A 22,360-nucleotide genomic window follows, 5' to 3' on the forward strand; every position below is an offset into this window, starting at 1 on the left:
TTCAGCAGCTATCAGGACACAGATCCTCAGAACCTGCCTCCTTCAGACACATGATATGAGCTCATCTATAAGAGACAGATCCACCTATCACTATGCTTTCCTTGTGTATATGTGCCCAGAACCATGCTAAGCACTAGGTTAATAACAATGACAGTGACACAATTGTGGTCTGGTTATAACGACACATTATAATGGACTTCTCACAGGGCTTTTTCTCCTCCTGTCTCACAGGGCTTTTTCTTCTCCTGTCCTTGTTTATCCCCTACCAGCAACATGGAAAAGGAGTAAGTAGCCTGAATTCATACAGACATTCATGATCCCACAGTAACCACAGGTTCATGGACTTGCTCATGTGTATTACTGAATGTTCCCAGAGATCCTGTGGGCAAAACATTCTCATCCCCATATTACAGAGGGGGAAGCTGGGGCTCAGAGTCATTGCTTGTCTTACCTCCTGAGCAGTTGCCTCTAGAAAAAAGCAGCTACAGGATACTCCTGGGGCAGGACCCATACTCACCGGGGCTGGGCAGGACCCCAATTGCTTTACCTATGAAACAGGTGGTGCACTGAACCCCAAAGCAGGAAAGAGGTGACCTGGATCTGGACTCTTTGTCTTCTCACACCCCAGAACGGTTCAGCCCCCACCACAGGGAACCACACCCTCAAATGAATCCCAAACACCTGAAAGCAGGACCCTGCAATCTCCACCAAGGCACCTATGTCTCTATAAAAAATTGTTACAAACCCCAATTGACATAGTGTTTCTACGGCAACCCAGATGCTTAAGGTGTTCCTCCAACACCTGAAATGCCTGTGCATACTCATCCAACCCCTTCCTTTCCCCTAAAAGCAAAACACCTTTGCTCTTCAGGCCACCATATGAGAAAGCATAGATAGTAATTAGAGGCTCTAGACTGAAACCTGGTAATTGACAGAATTCTGCCCTTGTTGATGGAACAAAGAATGTCCCTGTGGTCAGAAATTTTCTTTGCCTTAAAGAGACAGTATTAAGGGGAGTATTAACGGCATGAAGCTTCCTCAGTGCCTCCAGCTCACCTAGTAGTCTTTAAACTTTAGCAACTACCTTTAGCACATGTGAATTGATTAACCTTCCTTCACGTATCTATACATCATGCATTCTTGAACAGACCACTCCTGTACATTAGGAAACAGGAACCAAACCCTGTTGCACAACCACCGGGCACTAAGGGACCAGGCCCCCTAGCACAACCTCCTAGCACAGAGATAACGTCTGTAGCTGGCACCATTGAGTCTGCACATAATCAAGAAATGTTATGGACCACTGTACTGCCCTTATTGATTAACTGCCCTAAACCACTTTAAAAAATCCTTGGTCCAGGCAGAAATCTCAGAGTTGGCCTTTGTACAAGAGTCCACCTTCTCCCCAGGCAGCCGGCCTTCTGAATTAAGTTCATATCCTTTCCAATCAAAACTCATCTCTTGAGTATTGGCTTTTCCATCAATGGGTAGCAGAACTTGGTTTTTGGAAACAAGTACACTGAGATCCAGGGAGGTATAGTAGGGTTCTTGGAGGTGAGCTAGCCCTTGGAGGATGAACATATGAAATCAAGGCCATGCTAAGAAGTTAGCCATGTGTGGCAGAAAACAAAGACACTGTCTATAATCATGTGACTGAAACATCTAGATACATACACAGAAAATGTCATGCAAGAAGTCTCAGAGTATTTCAGGAAAGCAGGCCTAAACTACTAGTCAGTTAGTTAGTAGGCAGAAACTTAGTCAGTTGAACCATACATTGGTTTTATCCTGGGGAATTCTTGTCCTCCATTCCCAATATTTTCTTCCAGGTAGGCACATCCATGACCAAACCCATCTAACCTCTCTAAACACTCCTTCCTCTACCTAGAGAATCACTTATCTGATTAGTGAGATTGGAAGGACAAATGGGTTGCACAGCCCAGGCCTCTCTCTTCAAACTTCTTGTAGCAAACTGCCCTTATGGAGCACGTGTTTTCCTCTGCCTCTTCCTCAGGGGTGGGTCCACAGCTCTTCTCTTATTCTATGTCTTTCTGGCTCTCAAACTATTCCTATGTTCTTGCTTCATAAAGCTTTGACCTTTAAGGGACCCCAAAGTACACCCTTCTCCACATCTGGGCCCTGAGCCAACTAAAATACAGTACAAAAAAATAAGAAGGAAAATGCATCGGCTTTATTCCTCATAAAGGAGATATTGGAGAATGTGGCTTAGATTCATTATAAGGCAGGTGGTCTCCCTATTAACAAACCCAAGAATTGAACAGACTTTTCCACCCAGCAATGCTGCACAGGGACAGTCAGAAAGGTCAAGAACTACACTGAGTATTTATCTGTTGTCTGATGAAAGAGTCCTGTATACATGTATTCAGGAAAAGTGGCTTCCTTGCAAGGCTATCCCTGTAGCAGAAGAAAGTACTTTAGGACAACTTTTTTGAGAAAACTTCTCAAAATGAATAATATTCCTTGTTCCAACTGCACAATCACCAAGCCACTTTCTGAGGAAATGGGTTTCCATGTATCTCAGGGAGCAGTTTCAATAAATACACTCTTATTGCCTTAAAAAGCATGAGTGCAGTGGAGGCTCATCTTATGGAAGGGGATTGGAATAAATTTCTAAATTCCAGAAGTAGCATGAAAATCATACATTGTGAAAATGTCTCCTGAAATACCTTCAAACAATTAAAAGAATGTTCAAAATCCACACACAAACCCACACATAGACTATAGCCAGGCAAACATAGATAAAACATGCAAGAGAATAATAGCATATTTCACATAAGGATATATACATATGTTAAAAAAAACTATAAATGTGTTGAGAATGAAAAATCTAAATTCTTGTGAGTGGCTACCTCTGGATAAGAAGACTACTGCAGCCAGAAAATACTTCAAATGAGTTATAACAATATGTGATATTATTTAGTAGGAAGATATAGAAGTGTTATATTATTTTAAGAATTTCTAAAATATTTTATAAGCAATGTTTCTTTATGACCTTCAATACTGATTTTTAAAATGACTCATACTAATTTAGAAATTATGGGAAAAACAGTGAAATCTAGAATGAAATACACAATCAGCAATCCTACCATTTATTAGTTTAAAAAAAGAGTACCACATTTGTGCATTTCCTCCCATTACAAACTCTATGCATGCATCTATAATGTATATTCATTACATGTGGTTTCACATATGAATCAATATTTGTTAAAGATCATAAAATTAGTCATTAAATTTTCCTAGGTTGACAAGCAACTTTGAGTCCAAAGTCCCTGTACCTAACCATTGGGTTTATACTCATTGTTCTGTTAGGACTGAGGCCAGAGCAGGGGAAAGGACTACCCATGGTCCTATGGGCAAGGACCAATCTGGTATTTGGGACAGCAGATCCATCTTGATACTCTATTATTTACTACTGTCTCCTTTCTGGGGCTCAAAGGAAGATGGCTATTCTAGTGTCAAAATGAAAGTTGAAAAGAACAGAAAACATTAAAAAAAAAAAAGAGGTGATGATTTGCTTCTTCATTTCCACCATCTTCAGGTAATTCATCCTATAAAGAAATACCAAAGTTATTCCATCATATAAATATGTATTCATTTCTTTTCCTTCTGCCCAATCTGAAAGACCGCTATAAGATGTTCATTTTTAGACTCATTTGTGAAATAACACAGTGAAGACCATACATATATTTGCTGAAATACTATGTATCAGGTGCTCTCTAAATGTTTGCTCATTTCCCATAACAGTTCTCTGAGGTAAATATCAATATGCCCATTGTACAGATGAGCAAGTTCAAGCTCACAAAGGATAACTAACTACTCCAGTGTCATACACATCTTCAGAGGAAGGAATGCTGCTGTACAGAATGTGTTCATTTACACATATTCTTTCCCCAAATCATTACATTACACATATTTTAAGAAACTTCTCTTTTTCACCAATCAATATGCTGCCTACAAGAGACTAATTTCAGACCAAAAGACACTTACATATTGAAAGTGAGGGGATGGAGAAACATTTATCATGCAAATGGTTGTCAAAAGAAAGCCAGAGTAGCAATACTTATATTGGACAAAATAGACTTTAAAACAAAGACTGTAACAAGACAAAGAAGGACACTACATAATAATAAAAGGGACAACCTAACAACAGAATATAACAACTGCAAATGTTTATGCACCCAACATGGGAGCACCCAAATACATAAAACAGTTAATAACAAACATAAAGGAAATAACTAATAGTAATATAATAATAGTAGGGGACTTTAACACCCCATATACATCGATGGACAGATCATCCAAACAGAAAAGGAAACAGTGGCTTTGAATGACACACTGTACTAGATGGACTTAACATATATATTCATATATATTCATATATTCATATATATGAATATATTCAGAACACTCCATCCTAAAACAGCAGAATTACACATTCTTTTCAAGTGTACAAGGAACATTCTCCAGAATAGATCACATATTAGGCGATAAAACAAGCCTCAACAAATTCAAGAAGACTGCAGTCATACATGACATGCATCTTTTCTGACCACAATGCTATGAAACTAGAAATCAACCACAAGAAAAATCTGGAAAGAGCACAAATACACGGAGGTTACATAACATGTTATTGAACAATGAATGGGTGAACCAAGAAATCAAAGAGAAAATAAAAAAATACATGGAAATAAATGAAAATGAAAACACAAGGGTCTAAAATCTTTGGGATGCAGCAAAAGTGCTTCTAAGAGGGAAGTTTATAACAATACTGGCCTACCTCAAGAAGCAAGAAAAATCCCAAATAAACAGCATAACTTTACACCTAAAGGAGGTACAAAAAGAAGAACAAAACCCCAAACCAGTAGAAGAAAGGAAATAATAAAGATTAGAGCAGAAACAAATGATACAGAAACTAAAAAACAATAGAACAGATCACTAAAACCAGGAGCTAGTTCTTTAAAAACATCAACAAAAATGATAAACATCTAGCCAGACTCATCAAAAAACAAAAGAGAGAGGACTCAAATTAACAACATCACTAATGAAACAGGAGAACTGACAACCAACACCACAGAAATACAAACAATTGAAAAAGAATATTATAAAAACCTATATACCAACGAATTGGACAACTTAGAAGAAATGGATAAATTCCTAGAAACATATAACCTATCAAAACTAAAGCAGGAAGAAATAGAAAATTTGAACAGACCAATGACCAGCAATGAAATGGAATCAAAAATTAAGTATCAAAAAAAAGTAATCAAAAAATTCCCCCAAAAATGAAAGTCCAGGACCAGATGGCTTCACCAGGGAATTATACCAAACATTTTTTTAAAAACTTAATACCTATTCTTCTCAAACTATTACAAAAAACAGAAGAGGGAGGAAAACTTCCAAATTCATTCTATGAGGGCAATATCACCCTAATACCAAAACCAGAAAAGATACCACAAAAAAAAAAAAAAAAAAAGAAAAGAATTACGGGCCAATATCTCTCATATATATAGATGCAAAAATCCTCAACAAAATATTAGCAAACCAAATCCAACAATACATTAAAAAAATCACTCACCATGGTCAAGTGGGATTTATTCCTGGGTTGCAAGAGCATTTCAATATTCATAAATCAATCAACATGGGACATCACATCAATAAGAGAAAAGATAAAAATCATATGGTCATTTCAGTAGGTGTAAAAAAAAGCATTTGACAAAGTACAACATCCATTCATGATTTAAAAAAACCCTCTGCAAAGTGGGTCTAGGGGGACCATACCTCAACATAATAAAGGCCTTATATGAAAAACCCACAGTGATCATCATACTCAATTATAAAAAAACTAAGAGCTTTTCCCCTAAGATCAGAAACAAGACAAGGATGTCCATTATCACCACTTTTTTTTTTTTTTAACACAGTACTGGAAGTCCTAGCCACAGCAATTAGACAACATAAAAAAATAAAAAGCATCTAAATTGGTAAGGAAGAAGTAAAACTCTCACTATTTGCAGATGATGTGATACTCTATAAAGAAAACCCTAAAGATTCCACCAAAAAACTACTAGAATTCATAAACAAATTCAGTTAAGTTGCAGGATACAAAATCAATGTACAGAAATTTGTTGCATTCCTATACACTAATAATGAAGCAGCAGGCAGTGAAATTAAGAAAACAATCCCATTTACAACTGCACCAAAAATAATAAAATACCTAGGAATAAGCTTAACCAAGAGGTGAAAGACATGTACTCTGTAAACTATAAAACACTGATGAAAGAAATTGAAGACAACAAAAACAAAGGGGAAGACATTCCATGCTCATGGATTGGAAAACAAATATTGTTAAAATGTCTATATTACCCAAAGAAATCTACACACTTAGTGCAACCCCTATCAAAATACCAAGAGCATTTTTCACAGAACACCAACGAACAATCCTAAAATTTATATGGGACCACAAAAGACCTTGAATAGCCAAAGCAATCTTGAAAAAGAAAAACAAAACTGGAGGTATCACAATTCCAGACTTCAATTATATTATAAAGCCATAGTAATTAAAACAGTATGGTACTAGAATAAAAATAGACACATAGATCAATATAATAAAATAGAAAACCAAGAAATAAACCCACAACTATATGGTTAATCTTCAACAAAGGAAGAATGAATATCCAATGGGAAAAAAGATGATCTCTTCAATAAATGGTGTTGGGAAAACTGGACAGCCACATGCAAAAGAATGAAACTGAACCACTTTCTTACACCATACATAAAAATAAACTCAAAATGGATTAAAGACCTAAATGTGAAATCTGAAACCATAAAAATCCTTGAAGAGAATACAGACAGTAATTTCTCTGACATGGGTTGATGCCACTTTTTTCTAGTTATATCTCCTGAGGCAAGGGAAATAAAAGTAAAAACAAACTATTTGGACTACATCAAAATAAAGTTTCTGCACAGTGAAGGAAATAATCATCAAAACTAAAAGGCAAACTACTGTATGAGAAAAGATATTTGCAAATGACACATCTGATAAGGGGTTAGTATCCAAAATATATAAAGAACTGATACAACTCAACCCAAAAAACAAATAATCCAATTAAAAAATGGGCAGAAGACATGAATAGACATTTCTCCAAGAAGACATCCAGATGGCCAAAAGACACATAAAAAGATGCTCAACATCACACATCATCAGAGAAATGCAAGTCAAAATTATAATGAGGGATGCTGGGATGGCTCAGTCAGTTGAGCATCTGACTCTTGGTTTCGACTCAGGTCATGATCTCAGGGTCATGAGATCGAGCCCCACGTCAGGCTCCATGCCCAGCAGGGAGTCTGCTCCAGATTCTCTCTCCCCCTCTCCCTTTGCCCACCCCCACTCTCTCTCTCTCTCTCAAAATAAATAATTAAATCTTTAAAAAAAAACTACAATGAGATATCACCTCACAGCTGTCAGAATGGGTAAAATAATAAACACAAGAAATGATAAGTGTTGGTGAGGATGTGGAGAAAAAGGAACCCTTGTGAACTGCTGGTGGGAATGCAAACTGGTGCAGCCACTCTGGCAAACAGTATGGAGGTACCTCAAAAAATTAAAAACAGAACTACCCTATGATCCAGTAATCGCACTACTGGGTATTTACCAAAAAACACAAAAGCACTAATTCAAAAGGATACATGCACCCCTATGTTTATAGCAGCATTATTTACAATACCCAAACTATGGAAATAGTCCTGTATCCATCAATATATGAATGGATAAAGAAGATGTGCCTGCTTCTCCCTCTGCCTGTGCTCTCTCTCTGACAAATAAATAAAATCTTAAAAAAAAAAACAACAGAATATTTTGAGGCATTAAATATCTATATGAGGGGTGGGCAGTGGGCAAAATGACTGAAGAAGGCAAAAAGTACAAATTTCCATTCATAAAATAAAAACGTGATGAGGATGTAATGTTGAGAATGGTGACTATATTTATTAATCCTGTATTGCATATTGAAAGGTACTACCAGAGTAGATCTTAAAATTACCACCACAAAACAAATTTTGTACCTATGTATGTTGACAGATGTTAAGTAGACATATTGTGGTGGTCATCTCACAAAATAAATACAGAGTCATTATGGTGTATACCTGAAACCAACATAATATTATACGTTAATTATATCTCAATAAAGAAGAAAAAATGGGTAGATGTAGTCAAAATGTTCAAACTTCCAGTTACAAGATAAATCAGGTCTGCAGGGAGGAGGAGTTAAGATGGCAGAGGAATAGGGGGACCCCAAGTTTATCTCATCCCTCGAATACAGCTAGACAGTTATCAAATCATTCTGAACACCTGAGAAATCAATCAGAGGTCTGAGAGAACAAATCCTGCAAGTCTACAAGTAGAAAAGCGACCACCTTTTGGAAGGTAGGAGGTGTGCAGACTTGAATCCAGTGTGATATAGCTGAGGATACAGCCACGGGGAGGGAACCTGCTTATGGAGGCTACCACAAAGTATTATAAGCAGTAGAGTACAAAATCAGAACTTTTGGAAGTCTGCTACAGTGGGGGACATGCCTGGCTTAAAGGTGCTCAGGTGGCAAAGCAAGGCAGGATCCCGGTGTGACATCATGGTCCGAGGATCCCCTGGGTTGCAAGAAGAATGGGTGGTGCCTAAGTGCTGCATTGTTCCCAGGCATAGGAGTGTGGAAACCAGCTGAGAACAGTGACTCTAGGTGCCAGCTTTCTGCTTCGTATTGCCATAAACTGTGAACTTCTGAGTGGTGGTGTGACTGCTTTCTGGTTCAGGTCTGGCAAATGGCGGAGGTGGAGTGAGACCTTCCCTAGGAGGAACAGCGTTGGATCTGTGCCACAGGAGTCACTAAAATTTGGACTTTTGAAACTCAGGCATGAGCCTGAGATAAAAAAGCTCCAACACAGGCATGATGAACACAGGATTCTGACGGAAACCAGGGAGACAAGAGTGACTGATTGCTCTTCTGTGAGGGCTCACTGAAGAGAGGCAGGCGCAAATTTTCAGCTTCTGGGCTGCTGTATTCATCCTGCCCTGCCCATCAGTGCTGAAAGGCTTCAGGGACCAAACAGTGCCACCTAGTGGAGTCTGGAGCCGCTTACACCAAGCCCTGCCTCCCTGAGTCCTGGAGGGGCGTTTCCACCAGGGCAAGTCCACCTGAGAATCAACGCAACAGGCCCCTCTCCCAGAAGACCAGCATAAACAGCTCCCTTGCACCAAGTTTACTGATCATAGAGGGCTGCAAAGCTTCAGCTCTAGGGGAAAATAGAATCTACCCTCCTTTGTACTTGTATTTTTTATTTTTTATTATTTTTTCATTTATTTTATTTTTTCAATTATTTTTTATTTTTATATCTATTTATACATATTTATATGTTTTTTATTTTTTGTTTGCTTCCATTGTATTTTATTTTATTTTTAGACTTTTTTTTCTTTCTTATTTTAAGATCTAGTTTCTTTTAACAAGCAGACCAAAACACACCCAGGATCTAGATTTTTTGTATTTTGTTGTTGTTGTTCTTGCTGTTTTTTTTTTTTCTTCTTTCTTCTTTTCTGGACAAAATGACGAGACAGAGAAATTCACCCCAAAAGAAAGAACAGGAGGTAGTACTCACAGCCAGGGATTTAATCAATAGAGTTATACAATACAGTTATATCAATACAGTTATAAGTAAGATGTCTGAACTATAATTTAAAACAATGATTATAAGGATACTGGCTGGACTTGAAAAAGGCATAGAAGACACTAGAGAATCCCTTGCTATAGAGATAAAAATACTAAAATCTATTCAGGCCGAAATTAAAAATGCTATAACTCAGATGCAGTCCCAAGTGGAGCCATAAACATGAGGATGGAAAAGCAGAGGAGCTAACCAGTGATATAGAAGATAAAATTATGGAAAATAATGAAGCTGAAAAGCAGAGGGAAAGAAAACCAGTAGATCATGAAGGTAGACTTAGGGAATTCAGCGATTCCGTAAAACAAAATAATATCTGTATCATAGAAGAAGAGTGGAAAAAGGGGGCAGAAGGTTTATTTGAACAAATTATAGCTGAGAACTTCCCTTCCTGGTGAAGGAAACAGGCATTCAAGTCTAAGAGGCACGGAAAACTCCCCTCAAAATCAACAAAAACAGGTTAACACAATGACATATCATAGTGAAACTTGCAAAATGCAAAGACAAAGAGAGAATTTTGAAAGCAGCTCAGGAGAAAAGGTCCTTAACCTACCAGGGTAGACACAAAAGGCTGGCAGCAGACCTGTCCAAAGAGACCTGGCAAGCCAGAAAGGACTGGCATGATATATTCAATGTGCTAAATGGGAAAAATATGCAGCCAAGAATACTTTATCCAGCAAGACTGTCATTCAGAATAGAAGGAGATAAAGAGTTTCCAAGACAAACAAAAACTAAAGGAGTTCATGACCACTAAACCAGCTCTGAAGACATATTAAAGGGAAAGAGAGACCAAAAGCAACAAAGAATAGAAAGGAACAGAGACAATCTACAGGAACGACTTTATGGGTAATTCAATGGCACTAAATACATATATTTCAATAATTACTCTGAATGTAAATGGACTGAATGTTCCAATCAAAAGACATAAGGTATCAGAATGGATAAAAAAAGCGCCCAAGACCCATTGATATGCTACTTATAAGAGACTCATTTTAGACCCAAAAGACAGTTCCAGATTGGAAGTGAGGGGGTGGAGAACCATTTATCAGGCTAATGGACATCAAAAGAAAGCTGGGGTAGCCATCCTTATATAAGACGAATTAGATTTTAAACCAAAGACTGTAATAAGAGATTAAGAGGAGCACTATATCATAATAAAAGTATCTATCCAACAAGAAGATCTAACAATTGTAAATATTTATGCCCCTAACGTGGGAGCAGCCAATTATATCAACCAATTAATAGTAAAATTAAGGAAACACATTGAAAAATACAATAATAGTAGGGACTTTAACACCCCACTCACTGCAATGGACAGATCATCTAAGCAGATCAACAAGGAAACAAGGGCTTTGAATGACACACTGGATCAGATGGACTTCACAGATATATTCAGAGCATTTCATCCTAAAGCAGCAGAATAAACATTCTTTTTGAGTGCACATGCAACATTCTCCAGAATAGATCACATACTAGATCACAAATCAGGCTTCAACCAGCACAAAAAGACTGAGATCATACCATGCTTATTTTTAGCCACAGTGCTATGAAACTTGAAGTCAACCACAAGAAAAAATTTGGAAAGACCACAAATACATGGAGATTAAAGAACATCCTACTAAAGAATGAATGCATTAACCAAGAAACTAAAGAAGAAATAAAAAAAAAATACATGGAAGCAAATAAAAATGAAAACATGACAGTCCAAAACCTTTGGGATGCAGTAAAGATGGTCCTACAAGGGAAATATATAGCAATATAGACCTTCCTCAAGGGGCACCTGGGTGGCTCAGTCGTTGGGCGTCTGCCTTTGGCTGGAGTCATGGTCCCAGGGTCCTGGGATCGAGCCCCGAATCAGGCTCTCTGCTTGGCTGGGAGCCTGCTTCTCCCTCTCCCGCTTCCCCTGCTTGTGTTCCCTCTCTTGCTGTTTCTCTCTCTCTGTCAAATGAATAAATAAAATCTTAAAAAAAAGAAAGACCTTCCTCAAGAAGCAAGAAAAGTCCCAAATACACATACTAACCTTACACCTAAAAGGAGCTGGAAAAAAATGCAAATAAAGCCTAAATCTAGCAGGAGAGGGGAAATAATAAAGATTAGAACAGAAATCAATGATATAGAAATAAAAAAAAACAGTAGAACAGACCAACGAAACTAGTAGCTGGTTCTTTGAAAGAATTAACAAGATTGATAAAGCCCTAGCCAGACTTATCAAAAAGAAAAGAGAAAGGACCCACATAAATAAAATCATGAATGAAAGAAGAGAGATCACAACTAACACCAAAGAAATACAAACAATTATAAGAGAATATTATAAGCAATTATATGCCAGCAAATTAGGCAATCTGGAAGAAACGGATGAATTCCTAGAAACATATATAAACTACCAAAACTATCAGCTGCACAGTTCTGAGAGGGTACATTCTCTCAGCGACCAGCACCATGGCTTCACTCAGCTGCAAGAAGAGCTCTGCCTGGAATGTAAATATCCATGAGTTCCCCCCCCGCACATGTGTGACACCTCCTACATGTATGCATGCATGCATGCATCTATCCATCCATTCATCCAATTAACAGGAATTAAGAAAAACTCTACACCATCACTTTAGTTAAGTTTTAGGCTCCTCCAGAATGGAAACAAAGAAGTAAAGTGTGAAAAGGGTAGGGTTGTTAATTCAGAAGTTAAATCTAGTATGAGATGGCGCCTTCCCATTAAGATTTCAACATGCTCAGTTCTTTTACGATTGAGGATTTCAAAATATGCTTTAATGCCCTGGGCCTCTGTCCACATCTCTACCTGCTCTCCTCTTTACATATATTCTCGCCTTTACATCAGAATTCTAAGAATCCCTGATACTCAATTCACATGTCCCTGAACTTGTCCTGCAACTCAGTCTTCATTCCTCATCTATGAGGCAGCATTCCCCCATCCTTCCACGGAAATTACACTTGCCAGCTCAATGACTACCACATTGTCATAGGTACAGATCAGGAATGTTGAAATGATTGTTCAAATAGAAACAAACAAGTATTTCTCCGAGAGGAAAGGATTTCCTTCCCCCAGAAAAGATTCAATTGCTTGGGTATAGACAAGGATTGTATTGCAATACAGTCATATAAAAAAGCTAAGTTGTAAGATACCTTCCATAGAGTCAGAGGTAGATAACTAAAAGACTACTTTAGATAATGGGCTTTCAAATGAAGCATACATTTTCTCCCACATATCTCATACTTTTGCTTCATTGAAAAAAAATTTTACAAATATGTTTTGTACATGTTATCAATACTTTTTTATGGTCACTTCAATAAGCTGTCTTACCTATTCTTTATTTCTTCCTCAAAAAGCCCAAGTATGCAATAAACTCATGTAAAATTATAATGTGCTTCTAAAATCTGCCATGATTAAATATAGTATAAAAGTATTGTCTAATATAGCGTATTTACACTCTACAATGGTGGCAATATATAATGGTGGAGATAGGGAACTCTTTTGCCGTTTCCTTAGTGTTCAGTCAAATTTTTCTTCTACACTATTTAAATCATGATGGTAGACTTCCTTTTGGGATGTATCCATTAAAAAGCAATCTAGGGGCGCCTGGGTGGCTCAGTTGATTAGGCCACTGCCTTCAGCTCAGGTCATGATCTCAGGGTCCTGGGATCAAGCCCTGCATTGGGCTCCCTGCTCGGCGGGGGGCCTGCTTCTCCCTCTCCCACTCCCCCTGCTCGTGTTCCCTCTCTCACTGTCTCTCTCTCTGTCAAATAAATAAATAAAATCTTTAAAAAAATAAATAAAATAAAAAGCAATCTACAAAATAAGTATATGAATAAAGATTCATATAAATAAACATTTGAAATAATAAAAAAACAGGTGACAAGAGACAAACTATCTTCATCAAATAATTCAAAATAACATATGTAGATACCTTGTCTCCATGAGGTGAACCTTAATTCCATTTCCCAACCCTGAGGTCAGGACTGACTTAGTGATTCACATCTAAAGAATATAGTAGGTGAATGGAAAATAGTTACTGTACATTAGTCAAACTAAACAAACATCACCTTAACCTCATACTGAGGGTCAACATCTCAGTGATGCCATATTGGTATCAGGTCCTCCTAAATGTAATGTGATGCGAGGGCACTTCAACTCTTTGGTGTTCTTTCCCAAAATGCATAACCTCAATCTAATCAGGAGAAAAAATAACAAGACTATGCCTGTACTCCTCAATACTGTCAGGGTCATGAAAACACTCTGGTAATTCCTGAAATGCTTCAGCAGTTACCATATGACCCAGCATCCCACTGTAGGTACACAGCCAGGAGAGATGACAACATATGTCTATATAAAAACTTGGACATGGACATACATAGCATCATTATTTATAATAGCCAAAAATGGAAATAACCCAATTTTCCATCAATTAATGAATGCATAAATAAAATGTGGTATATTATTTGGCAATAAAAAGGAATCAGGGGCGCCTGGGTGGCTCAGTTGGTTAAGCGTTTGCCTTTGACTCAGGTCATGATCCTGGGGTCCTGGGATCGAGTCTCGCATCAGGCTCCCTGCTTAGCAGGGAGTCTGCTTCTCCCTCTTCCTCTGCCCCTCCCCTTGCTTATGCTCTCTCTCTCTCTAATGAAGATATAAAATCTTTAAAAAAAAAAGAAAAAGGAATAAAATAGTGATATGTGCTATAACATGGATGAACCTTGAAAATGCTATGACAGTAAAGCCAAATATGCAAAAGACCACATGTTGCATGATTCCATTTATATAAAATGTCCAGAGACAGGCCATCAATATAACTGTATCCAAGGAGTTTTCCCCTTTCCATCCTGACTTCCAGAAAGTTCTGTGGGTCACCAGCCCCTTGTTCCCATTATCCTGTTCAAGCTGCAGTTCAGGATTTTGTCACAAGGTGGCATCAACGTACCACCAGCATCAAACTTCGGTCCTACAGAATGTTTGCAAGAAGTAAAAAAAAAAAACAACAAATAACAATAACCACCCTAAAAACCCAGGCTGTGAACCTATACAGAATGACTTTACACCTGAAAAAATGATAGATGTAAAATAAGATTGTGATATACTACGGGGTCCGGAGACATCAAAACACCTGGTGGCAAGGGCGCCTGGTAGGCTCAGTCAGAAGAGCATGTGACTCTTGGATCTCAGGGTCATGAGTTTGAAACCCACGTTGTGTATAGAAATTACTAAAAAAAATAAATAAACTTAAAAAAAAACACCTGGTGGCAGTGGCATGCTTTGGCAGTCTGTAGCAGGCATGCAAAGGGCAATGCAGGGCAGAAAAGGAAATAGATAACTAAGAGAGGATGGGGCTCGGAGTGGGGTCTGGGCAGCTGTGGTCTGTGTCATGGACAGGGGATGACAAACAGGGAGTATAAGTTGGTCTGTGTAGCCTGCAGAGATGGGGTAATAGAAGGTGAACACCCTGTTTTCTGGTAGGGACACTCTGCACAGTCCACAATGTACATCAGCTGGCAATAATGAGGGAAGAGATAAATCAATGAACACCAGGTAGTCTGCGGTTAGTGGAAAATGAATCTGCTTTAATACACTTATGAATTTTCCTAGCAGGATGGGTATCATAGTAAACAAACCATTTTCCCCTGATATTTAAAAAAAATTTTAGATATCTAATTGTGAACTCAGCCAGAGTCACCTTGTGAGCACATGAATCAGATCTTGTTGCTCCCATACTGCAACCCTCCAAACTCAGAATGACTCCAATCTCCATACACAGCCCAAAATATGTGGCTCCTGTCTGCCCTTCAATCTCATCTCTTACGACTGGCACTTTGTCTGCCAGACTCTGGCCACTTGAGTTCATCCTCTGCTCCTGGAACTAGCACCACACACATCACAAACCAAAATACCAGCCCAGGCCCGGTTTCCTCTTGTTCAGGACTCAGTTCAAATGTCACTGCCTGAGAAACAGCATCAATGACAACACCATCTATAACACTCCCTGTCCCCATCATTTCCTACGCAATGGATACATTTATTTTCTTTAAAGAACTCATCCCATATGAAATTCTCCTGCCTATTAATTTGCTTACCTGCTTATTGCCAGTTTTTCCAGGCTAGAAACAAAGCACCAGGGATGCTGCCTTGTCTTGTTCAATGTGATGCATCCATGGCAAGTGGCTACTTCAATGGCTGTTATAGATTGAACTGCATCACCCCCAAAAAGATATGCTAAGTCTGAACCACCAATACCTCAGAACATAACCGTATTTGAAATTAGGGTTGCTGCAGATGCAATTAGTTAATACTGGAGTAGGGTCTGTCCTCAAACAAATGTGACTGGTGTCCTTATGAGAAGATAACCATGTGAAGACAAAATAGGGACAACACACTGTGATGATGAAGACAATGATTGGAGCCAACATCTGCAAGCCAATAAATGCAGAGATTGCCAGCAAACCACCAGAACCTAGGAAGGAGCATGGATAGTCCCCAAAAGGATTTGGGGGGAAGCATGGCCCTGGAAATACTTTGATCAGGGCTAACTTCCAGAACTGTGAGATAATAAATTTCTATGGTTTAAGCCATCCAGTTTGTGGTACTTAGTTACATGAGCCTTAAGAAACTATGGCAGTCCTTCCCAAATAAACACTGAATAGTATGACTGAAAAGAAAGAATTGTTCCCTTTCTGATCCACTGGGAGCACACACAAATATTTAAAGCTGAGCTTCCAAAGAAACTGACATCAAAATAAGACATTAAATGATTCAAAATTTTAAGAAACCCTTGTTGCAAATTCACAGCAGTGCTATTCAATCTTGGGTGAATACCATAACACACAGGAGAAATCATTCTCACTCCACCTCCCTGTTTTGGATACAGCAGACCTAGGGTGATCTTCTGTACCTGTTATTTTAACAAGCACTCCATGCCAACTTGATGAGGGGGTATATAGACCATACTTGGAAAACTCCTGATCTAAACATCTAACATTTCTGTACCATTATTTAATGCCTACCTTGCAGAGTTCTGTGATACGTGGTGTGTCTCTGTTAATAAATTACTCAAAAGGGCACTGGTCCTTCCCTCCCACCTATAACCACAGATTCCTTTCTCACATGGGATCTCACTTAAAGTCCACAATACTCCTGAGTGGTTGGGAGAGTTGGGTATTGTTATTCTGTTATATAAAAGACACTGGAGGAAGGGTAGTGACTTACCTAAAGTATCCCAACGATGGGACCCTGATCTTGTTGTTCTTGTTCCAGCAATTTGTCTAGCACACTGGACATCACACCTGGTTCTTCTCTATTGTTTCCTGTTTCTGGGGCTCACAGTTCACACACTGCTCTGCTGTTCCACTAGAAGGGAGAGACAGGGGATCATTCAGCACATGGAATACAGAGGAAAGTGAGAGGAAGGGAGAACACACGAAAGGCAGGGAAAAAGGGCGAGGATGTGCTTGCCTGTCCTCACTCAGGTCACTGGAAGCTGTGCAGTGACACTCTTCCTCTTCCCCAGCTCCATCCCACAGCCCCCTCCCGTACACAGCAGTGACACTGAAGCTCTCACATCATGGAAATGTGGGCTCATCCCTGCTTGCTGCTCCATGTCCAAGTATTCTTTTTTTTTTTTTTAAAGATTTTATTTATTTGACAGAGAGAGAGACACAGAGAGAGGGAACACAAGCAGGGGGAGTAGGAGAGGGAGAAGCAGGCTTCCCGCCGAGCAGGGTGCCTGATGTGGGATTCGATCCCAGGACCCTGGGATCATGACTGGAGCCGAAGGCAGACGCTTAACAACTGAGCCACCCAGGCGCCCCATGTCCAACTATTCTATCTGGTACTCATGCTATCAAATTAATGTCAGAGGCAACATTACATTCCTTCTATATTTTGGGAAATACTCCATTTTGCAGAACAAAGTACATACTGAAAGTATTTTGGGAGGTGACAAATAGACACAGAACCTAATTTGAAGCGGTAAACACTGGCCAATTCGGTAACAATGTGTGCATCAAACTACACAATTATACTGTGTATAGATGGTAAGCCTTTGAGCAAAATAAAAATCCATGAGTCATACTAATAAAATAAATACATGAATGAATGAATGAATGAATGAATGAATAAATAATAGAGATGGAAAAGCTCTTCCCAATATTTTTTTTTTAGATTTTATTTACTTATCTGACAGAGAGAGAGAGAGAACAAGTAGGCAGAGAGACAGGCAGAGGGAGAGGGAGAAGCAGGCTCCCCGCTGAGCAGGGAGCCCGATGCGGGGCTCGATCCCAGGACCCTGGGATCATGACTTGAGCCGAAGGCAGTGGCTTAACCGACTGAGCCACCCAGGTGCCCCACTTCCCAATATTTTAATGACAATTTATAAATCTAGAAGGAATGACAATTATAAGATCAACACGTAAAAGCTATCATGGTAACGAGTGATTCAGGCAAGAATCACAAATGCATTTTCACTCTGTATGAAATACCCCAGTAATCACTGAGTCACCAGAGTAACCATGCTGTCCAAGGAAAGCTGGGAAAAAACAAACAGCAACTATCCTGACTTGTCTCCTAACATGTGCTAGGAACTAAGGAGGACTGACATAACTCACAGTAATTCACCTCACATATTCCTCACAAGAAATATTCCTCACAGCTACACACATACACACACACACACACACACACACACACACACACACACTCATATGTGCTCACTCCCTCTTTTTCTTACCACCCAAGATCCAAGGAATTAATTGAGGTGGATTTGTTTGGGGATAAAGGAGGAAAACTCCACAATTCAATTCAAACCAAACAAATAAAGTTAAAAGCCACTAAATTATTTCATGTTAGTAACTAATTTTCTGAAGATGACCTGTAGAATTTCCCATGGGACATTTGATTCCCTAGGATCAGTATATTGCCAATCACATCTAAAAGCCAATAAGGCAATCTAAGCAAATGAATATTGTGATGATGAATTTTGTGTGTCCACTTGGTGGGGCCACAGTGCTCAGATATTTCATCAGACATTATACTGGATATTTCTGTGAGAGTGTTTCTGAATGTGACTTACACTGAAATGGGCAGTCTTTGAGTAAAGCAATTAGCTCTCCATAACGTGGGTGGGCTTTATCTAATCAGGTGAAGGGCATGAACAGAACACAGGGCTGATCTTCCCTGATCTAGAGGGAATTTTGCCAGTAGACTGCCTTTGACATCATCTACAACATCAGTACCTTGTGGTTCTCTAACAGACTGCCTTCAGACTCCAACTGTAACTCTTTCCTGAGTCTTCAGCCTGGCAGGTTCTCCCATTAGATTCTGCCAAGTCTCCAAAATCTCATGAGTCAATTCCTGAAAATATATCTCTATCTATCTATAAACACTCTATTGGTTCTATTCCTCTGGAGACCCTGACTAATATAGGTCTTAAACATCAAGTATTTTTTCCATCCTTAAGTAACTTGTGCTTTCAACCAGAAACATTACTCAGCAACATTTTCCTACTGAGAGTTCAGTGAAAATATAATAACTAAAAAGTGTAACACAAAATACTGCCATTAACAATAGCATAAAAAGTATGAACTACATAGAGAAAACTATATAGCACATGCATATTCACATGTGCAAGGCCAGTACTGTGACCCCTGCAAAACATCAGCTGAGAGAAATTAAACAAGGCCTAAATAAATGTAAGGATATATCATCTCCTTGAGGGAGGAGACCTAGTATTATTATCTATCCTCCCCAAACTGACCTATAGAATCAATACAATCCCAATAAAAATCCTAGCATACATTTTAAAACATAAGTTGACATTCTTATACTAAAAGTCATGTGGAAATAAAAAGAGACAAGAATATGAAAATAACTTTGAAAAAAAAGAATAAATTGGGAGGATAGGTCTTGAAATAAGACCTGTCTTATTTCAAGACTCATCATAAATCCACAGTAATCAAGACAGAGTGGTATTGGGATAAAGATAGAATTGTATATCAAAGGAACAACATGAAGAGTCCACAAATAGAACCACTCATAAATGAATAACTGACTTTTGACAAAGCTACAAAGGCAATTCAGTGCAGGAAGTGTAGACTTTTCAACATATGGTACTGGGACAAGTGGGTCTCCATATGCACAAACATCAACTGTGATAGATATAGCACACCATATGCAAAAGTCAACTCAAAATGAACAAGAGACTTAATAAAAAGCTAAAATATAAAACTTCTAGGAGAAAACGCAGTAGAAAATCCTTCTGACCCCAAGTTAGGTAAAGATTTCCTAGATAGGACACCAAAAGCAAAATCAAGACAATAAATAAACAAATTGAAAAACTAGACTTTCTCAAAATTAAAAACTTTGTTCTTCCAAAGACATTATTGAGAGAATTAAAAGACAAGCTGCTGACTGGGAGAAAATTTTGCAAATCATATATATGATAAAGGACTTGTATCTAGAAGAAAAATTCTTATAAATGTCAATTAGAAGAGGAGAATTACAAAAAAGATGATGGACTAGGAGGACCCTAAGCTCACCTCATCCTATGGATCCAACTAGATAACACTCACATCAATGGAAATAACCCAGAAAATGACCCAAAGACTGGCAGAGCAAACTCCACAACTAAAGGTAGAAAAGACCTGTACCTCTGAAACAAATAATACATTATATGTTAAAAAAAAAAAAGATAGTAGGAAGGGAAAAATGAAGGGGGGAAATCGGAGGGGGAGACGAACCATGAGAGACTATGGACTCTGAGAAACAAACTGAGGGTTCTAGAGGGGAGGAGGTGGGGGGATGGGTAGGCCTGGTGATGGGGATTAAAGAGGGCATGTATTGAATGGAGCACTGGGTGTTATAAGCAAACAATGAATCATGGAACACTACATCAAAAACTAATGATGTAATGTATAGTGATTAACATAACATAATAAAATTTTTTAAAAATGTAAAAAAAAAAAAAAAAGAAAAGAGGCCATATCAGAGAGGGTAGGAAAGGCAGAGATGCAGTTAGGAGCTAAAGGGAGTCCTGGGACCTTCTGCAGAGGGAGAGACCCTGGCATGGAGAGGGGAAAGAAACAGACTATCACACCAGGAAGCCCACACAGGAAAGATAAATCCCCATAACATTTGGCTTTGAAAGTGAGAGGGGCCAAATTTTATGAGTTGGAAAGGAAAGACTGTAAGTAAGAGTAAGAAAAGTAGGAAGCACAAAAGCAGTAAAAACTAGTATTTCTGTAAAAATCAGTCAAGGGATTCATAAAATAAAAGGATGTTAAATATGACACCATATACCTAAAATGTTGGGGAAGAGGAGTAAAGAATGGGTTCAAACTGAAGCAACCATCAACTTAATATAGACTGCTGCATGTATAAGATGTTATATACAGACATGCCCGTGGCCTTCATCAATACTGCTGGGAGCGTCTACCTGCCATCCACCAGTATGGCAACATAATTACAGTACCACCAGTTGCTAAGTGACTATGGGCTACCATCTCTAGGCTACACCCAGGGAACGGGGAACAGCCAGGCTCCCAAAAGCAAATATGCTGAGTTGCTAGCCATCATCGAGGAGTTGGGGAAGGAAATTAGACCCACCTATGCAGGGAACAAGAGCGCCATGGAGAGACTAAAATGAGGCATTATTCACACCAGAGGACTGGTGTGAGAGTGCTTGGCTGAAAAGGAGTGGAATGCCAGATCCTAGCTGCCTGTTAGTGCGGAAGGTTTTCCATCTTCTTCCAAGATGAGAAGTTACAGCTCATCTCCCACGCTCAGATGAAACTCTTGTTTTCAAAATGGTAGCAGTTTGTTTTCTCCTTCCCGTGTCCCTCCCATGGTTCATGAGGCTCTGAGATTGAGAAATATTTTGCAGATGACTAGGATTTACATTTTAAATAGTTAGGAACTACCCACGATTTTTTTTAAAGCATTGATTTAAAAGTTGCATGTAAAAGATACTTACCTCACAGCAAAGATACCAGTGTCTCCCTTTCATCCTCTCTTTTGAATACAGTTAGGTTACCCAGATTATTCTTTGTTCCTTTTCATAAGCTAATACAACAACTCTGAGGGTTTTGTTTTTAGTGCATATGTTTGCCACATGGTGTGGATTCCATTTAATGTAACTTCTTTTGTGCTTAATCATTTGCTTGTATGACTATCAGTGCTTTAAGGTCAATTTAAAAAATGCACAAGTTATGAATACAGAAGAAAGAGCAACCTAACAAACCTAACCTAACAAGAAACCCTGAAAATTTTCCTATTGAGACTGTGTATGGATTTCAGTTCCGCCTTTCCTGTAAGTTGATCTAAAAATCTGGAAGAAAGTGAATAAAATTGTTTGCATCTTTGTATGTATTTATTACTTGATGTAATAAAACTTATTTTCATTAACAACAAAAAAGATGTTATATACAAACTGAACAGTAACCACAAATCAAAAATCAGTGATAGATATGCAAAAAATAAAGAGAAAGGAATCCAAGTATATCACTAAAGAAAGCCAGCAAACCATGAAAGAGAGCAAGAGAAGAAAGGAACAGAGAAGAACTACAAAAACAACCACAAAATGGCAATAAATACATACCTACCAATATCAACATAATGAAGGCCATGTGTAAAGAACCCACAGC

The 22,360-nt window shown here is 38.5% G+C and overlaps 2 long non-coding RNA genes and 1 pseudogene across 9 annotated transcripts in view; 1 reads left to right on the top strand and 2 right to left on the bottom strand.

Moving 5' to 3' along the window:
- Positions 1–22,360, bottom strand: part of LOC118525249 (uncharacterized) — a 98,794-nt gene that overhangs the window by 40,243 nt on the left and 36,191 nt on the right. For all 8 annotated transcript variants that reach the window (XR_013444518.1, XR_013444517.1, XR_013444516.1 and 5 more), the window contains one exon: positions 16,932–17,072. This is a non-coding gene — a long non-coding RNA (uncharacterized LOC118525249). The remainder of the gene's footprint in view (positions 1–16,931; positions 17,073–22,360) is intronic.
- Positions 3,083–13,714, bottom strand: LOC144380365 (uncharacterized). Its single transcript, XR_013444519.1, has 2 exons — positions 13,645–13,714; positions 3,083–3,569 (listed from the first exon to the last, which is right to left on the bottom strand). It is a non-coding gene; the product is annotated as an uncharacterized LOC144380365 (long non-coding RNA).
- LOC118525247 (cyclin-dependent kinase 2-associated protein 1-like) lies at positions 14,443–21,432 on the top strand (annotated as a pseudogene).

Source organism: Halichoerus grypus, chromosome X (genome assembly GCF_964656455.1).
Source record: "Halichoerus grypus chromosome X, mHalGry1.hap1.1, whole genome shotgun sequence".
Lineage (NCBI taxonomy): Eukaryota > Metazoa > Chordata > Mammalia > Carnivora > Phocidae > Halichoerus > Halichoerus grypus.